The sequence below is a fragment of the Pinus tabuliformis genome, chromosome 2_1 (genome assembly GCF_031772625.1).
Source record: "Pinus tabuliformis cultivar Carrire ecotype Pingquan chromosome 2_1, CPIR1, whole genome shotgun sequence".
NCBI classification, from domain to species: domain Eukaryota; kingdom Viridiplantae; phylum Streptophyta; class Pinopsida; order Pinales; family Pinaceae; genus Pinus; species Pinus tabuliformis.
The window spans coordinates 545,465,816-545,476,706 of record NC_142299.1 but is presented as its reverse complement, the minus strand read 5'-3'; positions in this window follow the sequence as shown (position 1 = coordinate 545,476,706).

Below are 10,891 nucleotides of genomic sequence, written 5' to 3'. Positions count from 1 at the left end.
ATTCTTTCATATTAAAACTTACCCTGCTCAATGCATCTACTACTTTATTTGACTTACCACTCTTATACTTTATTACGAAAGTAAAACTTTGCAGAAATTCTACCAACTTGGCATGTTTCTGATTCAGCTTTGGTTGGTTATTGATAGACTATAAGGCATGATTATCTGAATATAATATGATTTTTTTTGGTAGTAAGTAATGTCTCCACTTTTTCAAAGCCTACACAATAGCATAAAACTCCTTACCATAAGAACAATATTTCTTCTTTGCATCATTTAGTTTCTCACTGAAATATGCTATTGGTCTTTTCTCCTGACTTAGAACTACACCAACTGCAACTCCACTAGCATCTGTTTCTACTTGAAAGACTTTCTCAAAATTATTCAATGCTAAAATTGACTCCTCTATGATCTTCTTCTTCAACAAACCAAAGTTTCTATCTACTGCTTCTGCCCATTGAAATGGTTGATTGATCTCCTTGATTGTCTCAAGGATTGGTGCACAAATTTGACTAAAACCTTTTATAAACTTTCTGTAAAAACTTGCAAGTCCATGGAAGCTTCTTACCTCAAATATGCTTCTGGGAGTAGGCCAGTTCCAAATTTCTTGGACTTTCTCTGGATCCATCTTCAAGCCTTCTTTGGAAACTACAAATCCCAAGTAAACCAGCTCCTCCTTCATGAAACTACACTTCTTCAAATTTACTAGTAGTTTATCTTTTTGTAGAGTCCTTAAGACTAACTTAAGATGCTCTAAATGCTCCTCTTTACTTTTACTAAAAACCAGAATATCATCAAGGTACACAATAAAAAATTTACCTACATACTCCTTCAAGACTTCATTCATTAACCTCATGAATGTGCTAGGTGCATTAGTGAGTCCAAAAGGCATCACTAACCACTCATACAACCCACTATTTGTCTTGAATGCAGTTTTCCATTCATCACCTTCTCGGATTCTTATTTGATGATATCCACTTTTCAAATCTATTTTAGTAAAGTATTTGGATCCACTTAAACAGTCCATTAAATCATCCATGTGTGGCTATGGAATTCTGTACCTGTTTGTGATCTTGTTGATAGCTCTAGAATCTGTGCACATATGCCATTCTCCTCCTTTCTTTGGACTGAGTACTGTTGGTACAACACATGGACTGAGACTTTCTCTGATCAGCCCCTTATCCATTAGCTCCTGTACTTGCCTTCCAACTTCTACATTCTCTTGAGGAGTTAGTCTATATGCTACTTTATTTGGCAAGCTTGCTCCTAGTATTAAGTCAATGTGATGACTAATACTCCTAATCGATGGTAATGCATTCGACAATTCATCCACAAATAATATGAACAAAATCATCTAACATCATTTTAACTTCTTAAAGAAAATCATTCAAGTTTGTGGAAGTCAAAATTACCTTTGGTCTTCCCACAATAGCGAAATTCACCTCCTCATTCTTCACTACTTCCTGCAGTAGCTCCTTTCCACTTATTAGCATAATATTGCTCCCAGGTGTTCCTTTTTCAGCATCGTCCTTCAACGACAGCAAGGTGTGTTTAGTTCCATCTTTCTCCAAATCATAAGTGGTTCTCCTCTCGTCATGAATTGCTTTTTGATCAAACTGCCATGATCTCCCCAATAATATATGACATACATCCATGGGCATTACATCACATAAAATCACATCTTTATACGTACCAATTTGTATCTCCACTTTGCATTGTTCAGTCACAATGATCTGATGTCCCTTTTGTAACCACGACACTTTATAAGGTGTAGGGTGCATGGTCTTTGCTAGCCTGAGCTTATCCACCATCTCTGTGGACACAAGATTGTCAGTGCTTCCACTATCAATTATTACTTTGCAGCACTTACCTTTTGATTTACAGGTAGTTCTAAACAAATTCTTCCCTTGTGTAGGTTCTGCAGTCTCCGGCTCTGCTCTAAGCAAAGTTCTTCTCAATAACAATGATTCACCTTCTTCAAGGGGTTCTTCCTTTTCCACAAGACAAGGTGGTTCTAACGTTGCCTCAACCACATTTGCAATCCTCTGACTTGCTAATTTATTATGAGGACAGTCCCATGACATGTGTCCCCATTCTCCGCATGTGTAATAATAAACATCTCTTCCTCGCCCTCTTCCTCTAGGCACAAATATTCCTCTGCTAGATTCTCCCCTCTATGGTGGTCTACTACTTGGGCTTCCTGCTTCATGCTGATGCTGTTTGTCCTCTTGATCTGGTAGCTCCTCTAAAAATTGCTAAGCTTTTTCCTCTATTCCTTTGACTCTATTTCCTCAATATCTTCTCTTCTGCCTTCAAACTTGATTGATAGGCATCTTCAACAGTTTTCAGACTTAACAAGCGAATCTCATCTTGTATATCATATTACCTTAAGCCATTGATGTATCTAGCTATTTTTTCGACATCATCCTCTACATGCCCTGCTCTAATACTTAATCTATAAAACTCTTTTGTGTATTCTTTAAGAGACATTCCTTTTTGCCTTAAATTTTACAATTGCTTAAAAAGATTCAAATGAGAGTATTTAGGTAAAAACTTGGCTTTCATTTTACTTACCATTTTGTCCCATAGCTTGATCTTGGACTTCCCTTTCCTTGTTCTTGATGTCTGTAATTCGTCCCACCAGATGGCATGACCCCTTAATCTGGTAACTGCAAACTTCACCTTCTTCCTCTCATCAACCTCTTCGTAGTCAAAGTACTAGTCTAAGGGTCTGACCCAATCCATTAGCTCTTCTGCATTCAACTCCCATCATACATAGGAATTTCCGTCTTAGGTTTTCCTCCTACCTTCTCCAACATCTTAATGATTTTGGTAGTTTCATTGTCTTCGTCTACTACCTCCTCTGCAGGAGATTCTTCTTAATAACTCTCAGTTCCTTCATCAGGTTCTCTTCTCTGGGCAGTCTCAATTGACTCCATTCTTGTAAACAGACTTTGTACCTCTTCCAGTAAAATTGTATTTGCCTCAATTATTCCTCGACCAATGCCTCTACTTGGTGGAATCTTTGCTGCAAACAATACCAAAAATGATGCAGCAGAAACAATGGTGTTATATAAACCCAAAAATGGATCTATACAACCCAACAATGACCCCTTTTTCAAACTATAAGCCCTTTTCCCTATCGGAATCCAAAATCCTTTGAAAACGCTTAAAAGAACGCTTTTTCCTTTCGGGACCCTGTAGGAATTTACAGGGTAAGTTCCTCAGAAAGAATACCAAAAGGACACCGCTCACAACCAGATCATAGATCAATACACCCGTATTTTTGACGTGGTTAAAACCCTCAAAGAGGGAAACAGTCCACGGCCTGTCCCAACGTGGGTACTACAGGCAATTTATTAATCAAAGAATGAAAATTTACATAATCTTCTCTCATGCACAGATTACCCGAACAATGACCCTCCATGCGCTTTAAATAGAACTCATGGACCAATCGGGTGTCAAGCCACGGATCAAGTGTCGGTAATACCAAGGAGAGAATGAACCGTCGGATCACTACATATCGTGACCGTCGGATTGTAAGTTACAAAATGTACAATGGTAAAGAAACACACTTTACCTAACTCTATACCTAACTCTATACTAGACCAAGTTGAACTTAACTATTTCCTATGTGTCGGAATATCCTAACATCCCCCCTTAAGAACAACTTGGGATAGGATTGAAGGATTTACAAATATGACACAATAGGAGAAGGAAGGAGGCACTAGAGCCTATCCCCCCTTAGTGACAACTTCCTGAACTTCAAGCATATATCGAAGTTTAGTGAACTTCGCCTCTGTGAGAGCCTTTGTGAAGATGTCTGCAACCTGATCATCTGTTGAACAATATTGCACTTCAAGAACATGGTCATGAATGAGCTTTCTGATGAAGTGCATGTGTAGTTCAATGTGTTTGCTGCGCTGATGCTGGACTGGATCTTTGCATAGCTGAATGGCACTTTGATTATCACACCAAAGTGTGGTTGGATGTTGCTGCTCAAAGCCAAACTCTGATAGGATCTGACGAAGCCACAAGGCTTCCTTACTAGCTTCCACGACACCATGATACTCTACTTCCGCTGACGAAAGAGAAATGGCAGCCTGTTTCTTACAAGCCCATGTAATAGGTCCTGAACCAAGAGTGAAGACATAACCGGCAGTAGACTTCCGATCATCAGGGTCACCAGCCCAATCAGAATCAGTGAAACCAACTAACAGAGGAGCTGCTTTGGCACTGTAATGAATCCCAAACTGTACTGTACCTCAAACACAACGAAGTATTCTTTTAGCTGCTTTCCAATGACTTTCACGGGGGTTTTGCATAAAACAAGCAACAAGGCCAACAGCAAAGGAAAGATCAGGACGAGTATGGGTTAAATACAAGAGTTTTCCTACAAGTTGACAGTATAAGGTAGCATCAACTTCAGGAGAAGTACAAGAGACTGAAAGTTTGACTCCAGACTGAAAGGGAGAAGGGGCTGGCTTACAGTCTTCCATGTGAAAATGAAGAATATCACAAGCATACTTGGACTGGGAAAGGAAAATACCCTCCTTGGATTGCAAGACATGAAGACCGAGAAAATAGTGTAAGTGTCCTAAGTCTGTCATTTCAAATTTCTTTTTAAGGTTGGACTTCACATGGTTTATAAGGTTGGGATCACTACCAGTAAGAATAAGATCATCAACATAAAGAACAAGGATGATAAGAGAGTTGCCCACTTTCTTGGTGTAGACAGTATTGTCAGAATGACACCTAGAAAAGCCAGATTCTAAAAGAAAGCTATCCATTTTGGCATACCAAGCCCGAGGAGCTTGCTTGAGGCCATAAAGGGATTTCTTAAGTCGACAAACAAGGCTGGAGTCTGTTTGTATGAAGCCAATGGGTTGTTCCATATAGATTTCTTCCTGCAAGTCCCCATGCAAGAAGGCAGATTTAAGATCCATCTGATGGACTTCCCATTTTAAAGAGGCAGCAAGGGAAAGAACAAGGCGGATAGAGTTCATTTTGGCAATAGGGGAGAAGGTTTTAGTGTAGTCAATGCCTTCAACCTGTGAAAAGCCCTTAGCAACGAGACGAGCTTTATGTTTATCAACTTTCCCATCTGGTCCATACTTGTTTGTAAACCCATTTACATCTAACAAGTTTGCGTCCTTTTGGTAGAGGAACAAGATCCCATGTATCATTTGTCATCAATGAATGATATTCTTCATTCACAGCTTCTTCCAATGTGGATGGCCTGAAGCTTCTGCAAAAGTGTCAGGATCATGATTTACTGGAGCTTGAGCTAGTAAAGAAGAGGCTCTTTCAAACTGAGAACGTGTACGTCGCTGATCTGTAGGATCACCGGGAAGATCACCTGCTGCATCCCGAGTAGCACGGACCCATCTTAGAATTTGAGGATCCTGAGAAGGTGGGGGAGGATTATCGTCCTCGCTTTCATCATCTGAAGAAGAAATGTTTTCAAAAGTAGAAGAGATAGAGAAGAAGGTGGCACATCTGCCGGACTAGGCTCGCAGGCCGATTTATTTTCATCAAATTTTACATCTCTTTTAATGATAACATTTTTGGACTTAAATGGAATAAGTCTATAACCTTTTACATCTTCAGAATATCCAACAAAAGTACATTTCTCACTCTTAGGTTCTAAAGCTTTATGCTTTTCATCTGGAATATGGGCCCATGCTTCACTTCCAAACACACGAAAGTGACTTACATTTGGTTTAATGGAACTCCAAGCTTCTTCTGGAGTGATATTCTCTAGAACCTTAGTAGGAGTGCGACTGATTATATAATTTGCACAATTAATTGCTTCGGCCCAAAAACTAAGACTGAGTCCTTTAGATTGCAGCATACAATTAGCCATTTCCTTTAAGGTGCGATTTTTCCTTTCAGCTACACCATTTTGTTGTGGAGTGTATGGAACAGTATGTTGCATTTGAATTCCATTTTCGGTGCAAAAGTTGATGAATGTGTTTTTAACATATTCTCCACCATTATCAGTTCTTAGCTTAAGAATTTGATGTCCAGATTGTTTTTAAACAAAGGCTTTGAAGGCCAAAAATGTGTTAAATACTTCGCTCTTGAGTTTTAAGAAGTATACCCAAGTGCGTCTGGAGAAATCATCAATGAAAGTTAAGAAATACTTGCAGCCAGAGAATGAAGCAACAGGAAGTGGACCACATAAATCACTGTGCACAAGCTGTAAAGGGGCTGAGGCATGCCAAGAGGCACGTTTGTCAAAACTGTCCTGATGATGTTTTCCGAGTACACATCCGGAACAAACACCATCTCTGCAAGATACCATAGGAAGACCTGTCACCATATTTTCTTTACATAGATGCTGAAGGGAGCGATAGTTTAAGTGACCAAATCGCTCATGCCAAAGTTTGCTCACTTCATCATTATGAGCAACAAATACTGAGGGAAGATTTGATGACCCAAAGTTGTGAACTTATACAACCTTGTGGAATCATCAGCAAGACCAGTAGCTAGAATCTGTTTAGGATCTTTTAGATCCTTGATTACAACATCATGAGGTGAAAATTCAAAATTTTACCTTCACCTGAATGAGTTATCTGATAGACAGATAGAAGGTTGCAGGATAAGGTTGGAACACATAATACATCATTAAACTGACCATTGTCTAGATGAACAGTTCCAGTCCCTACAACATTAAGAGATCTATCATCACCAACATATATATTTTTGGTTTTACAATCATTTAAAGAAGAAAACATGGCTTGGTTTTTGGCCATGTGATAAGAGGCTCCAGAATCAATGAGCCACTCATGAGAATGAGAAGAAGAAGAAGATACATTTAATGCATAACCAGACTGAGATGATTGACAACGACATGCAGAAAGTGCCATTCCAGAAGTTGAAGTTGAAGTAGGCTCCACATGGATGTTATGTTTCTTCATTGCGGCTTCCAAGGCTTCCATATTCTTAAAGCATTTAGATTCTAAGTGGCCATCTCGATTACAAAAGTTACAATGTTTATCAGTCTTCTTCCATTTGTTTTTATTGGTCTTATCATTTTGCTGAAATGATCTTTCATTTTGAGGCTGAGTTGGTTTAGGACCATTCTTTTGAGGATATGACTTCTTAGGATTCTTTGAATTTGGTTGCTGCTGGGCGGCTAACGCTTTCGTGGAAAAGTTTCCAAGATTAAGAAGACCAAGGTGTAAGAGTTTTTCTTGTTCTCTTATTAAGGAATCACAAAAGGAGTCAAAGGAAGGGGCCTTGTAGTCTTTTCCTTGACAAATGAAAGCTTCCCTTGTAGAATGGAAAGTGGAAACAAATACAGAGTAGGCTGGTCCCAACTTAGTAAGGATGGAATAAATAAGGTTACCATCTTCTTCCTTAACTTTAACACCTTCCAAGAGATATCTAAGGGTCTTGAATTTGGACAAGAAATCTTCAATGCAAGAAAAATTATTAGGATCCAAAGTAAGCAACTCATTTTCAAGTTGATTGGCTCTAATTTAATTTTTAATCCCAAAAATTTTAGTGAGTTTTTCTAATGCTTCATGAGGAGTCTCAAGTTCTGCAATGTGGAATCTAAGATCAGGAGAAATAGACATCCCTATCAAACCACGTGCTTGATCTTGTCTATTTTCCCATTTTGCAGCCTTGTCTTCATCTTTTGGTTTCTTCTCTTGGTCTGTGGCTATTCTGAAGAGACCTTTACTTCTAAGTAAATCTTCCATGTAGGCTACCCATTGGAAGTAGTTAGTGCTGTCAAGAATGACTTGGCATGGACTTTCCATTTTTTTTTTAAAAACTGAAGCTGAAGATGCTGAAAGTAAGTGTTCCAATGGATAGATCTCGAAAAAATAGGCGGTTTTAAAAAAATGGCTCTGAAAAAGGCTTCCGGATGAAGAAGTTATGGCTTTTTGAAAAAAAATTGTTGACGTTGCCGGCAAAGTGCGCGAATGTGCGGGAATGAAAAAATCCGCCCCCACAAAATGGAGACTTGAACCCAAGACCTCTACTCTCTAAAAATAGCTTTGAACCAATTGATCTATACAGAAAATTTGAGAGAGAGAGAGAGAGAGAGAGAGAGAGGGGGGGGGGGGGGGGGGGCCTTGGTTTGCGTGCTTGCCTTGAGAAAGCTCTTTTTCCCTACAAAACACAAAACAAAAAACCCAACACGAATATGCAAAGAAAAACGAACCTTGCGGCTCGAAGCTAGCTTTAGCCAAAAAACTAGAAATTTTTTAAAAAATCTCAAAGTTAGCTTTAGCCGAAAAACTAAATATTTTTCTCAATGTTTCTGATTTTCCGAGATCACACTAAGGTGCAGGGAAAAGAGCATACGCATGAGAAAAATCCTTCCTTTCTGTTTCTGATTTACCCAGATTGCACAGAGTCGCAGGGCAAAGAGCATACGCAGAAATGAAAGGTATAGATCCGGTTAAAAAAAAGGGCTAAATAAACCGAAACCGAAATAAGCAGAGAGAAAATAACAGTAAACTGCAAAAAACACTGTATACCTCCCAATCTGAAAAATGACGCAGCTAGGGCTACCAGAAACCTTTTCGCGTGAAACGAAAGGGGTTCCTCACTGGAACAGATGCTTCGAACGGAACAGATCAGTCCTCTCGGCCCAAAAGCAGTCAGAAACAGCAGATCTAGGAAACGACAGCCGCATGCAGTTCTACCGGCTTTAGATTTGGATCACCAACGGACGCGGCCCTCAAATAGCTCTGATACCATGTAGGAATTTACAGGGTAAGTTCCTCAGAAAGAATACCAAAAGGACACCGCTCACAACTAGATCACAGATCAATACACCAGTATTTTTGACGTGGTTAAAACCCTCAAAGAGGGAAACAGTCCACGCCTGTCCCAACGTGGGTACTACAGGCAATTTATTAATCAAAGAATGAAAATTTACATAAGCTTCTCTCATGCACGGATTACCCGAACAATAACCCTCCATGCGCTTTAAATAGAACTCATGGACCAATCGGGTGTCAAGCCACGGATCAAGTGTCGGTAATACCGAGGAGAGAATGAACCGTCGAATCACTACATATCGTGACCGTCGGATTGTAAGTTACAAAATGTACAACGGTAAAGAAACACACTATACCTAACTCTATACTAGACCAAGTTGAACTTAACTATTTCGTATGTGTCGGAATATCCTAACACACCCAAAATACCTTCAAAAAGGCTAAAAGCAAGATTTTCTGCCTTTTACACAGTTATATGAGCTATTGCCACAAATCTAGATATGGATGATTGAATGGCTCAGATTGAATCGCAATATCAACGATCGAGTTCCAATGGTCCACACTATTGGAGCTATCCCCCGACGGAGGTCCGATGCGATCGCTAATAGCTATCTGTGATTTCCATGGGCTGCTTACAATATATAATGCCGCTCGGATGTGCCGATGTGATATATGTCGACAATCACAATTGTAAAGGTTTGGGAACAAGCCTTTGTCATGCGCCGATCTAACTGTGTGATGCGATATATTGGTTGGACCCGATAAGGCCTAAAACTCCTGTGCATAAATTTTCAAATTCACGTCTTCGAATCCGCTAAGTGTTTAGCATGATTTCTCTTTGTAAAATGCTTTCGGAAATATGACAAATAAATACACAGGGGCAATGTGATTTGGGGTTATACGGACTTGATAAGCATTCAAAACTCCATCTAAAGGATTTGAAATCTAGATTTCCAATCTGAATGTATTTTATGCCCAATACTTAGTATATTTTGGGTTTCCTGCCTGCGAAACCAGAACAATGGAATGCACTCATCCAACGATCCTTTAACACAATATCTCCATTAAAAAACATGAAAACACAGGGACAACATCAATCTCATCCAAATAAAAAAAGGGCAAGCATTTAAAGCCTCCACGGGCTGTTATCACGTTATGCACACAAACTGATTTATTCATAGTAAACAATAACAGAGTCTCGGCCTTAGGCCAAATTACACAGAAAAATACCTCTGTCTCAAAAGAATGCAATCCACTCACTCTCTCTATGCTCTCGCTCCACTCCTCCCTCGCTCATTACATTTTCCTCCTTTTTATCAATCGATAAACACTCTAACAATATCTAACAACAAATCTCTATTTTTAATAGATCTAACAACAATCTTCTAATTCCTAGCTCTATTCTAACAATCCCTATCTCTGAATCTAAAATAAGATAGTCTCTAACTTATTACAATAATGAATTATAACAAATTTCTTGAGAGATCCAACCCTCTCAGTAAAACTACTTTCTTACTAATCAGGTCAATGAATTTCAACCTCTTTTAGCCACAACATGTGAACAAGTTTTCACATTGCTGACTAAGTCCGGATGCTCCTACATCAGAAGATGCCCTGTTGGATGAAAAGGGAATGTGGAAAAATACAAAAGGAATTTGTGACACTATAAAACTTGGCTAACTCTATGTCCTTCTTCCTTTCCTTGGTTAAAAATTTTGGTCAATGATGTTCCAGTGGAAAATATGATCCTTTCATTAATAAATCCTTAAGTCTAACCATGCTCTCCATGCCTATTCTAGAAACTCCATCCCTTCACTCGGTTTTTATGTTTTGGTGTTTTTAGGATGATCCAGTCAAGCAGAGAAGGATAATGGAAAAATATAAATGAGGAAACCTAAATCATATGTCTCTATATGCTTCTTTGAAGGAACAAACTCTCCTACTATAAATAAGTCAGGATCCATCTTCTGGCCACAATAAATAAGTTCCATGTGGAGTCCTCCTTAAATAAATAAATAAAGGTGAAAGAAGAGAAAAGCTTCCTACGCAAAGAGGTGAAGCAAGAAAATCCATTGGGGTATTGTCTAGGCTCGTTGGCATTGAGGCAATGTTTGTTTTCCTGAAGTGACTCTATCGAGGTATTGTCC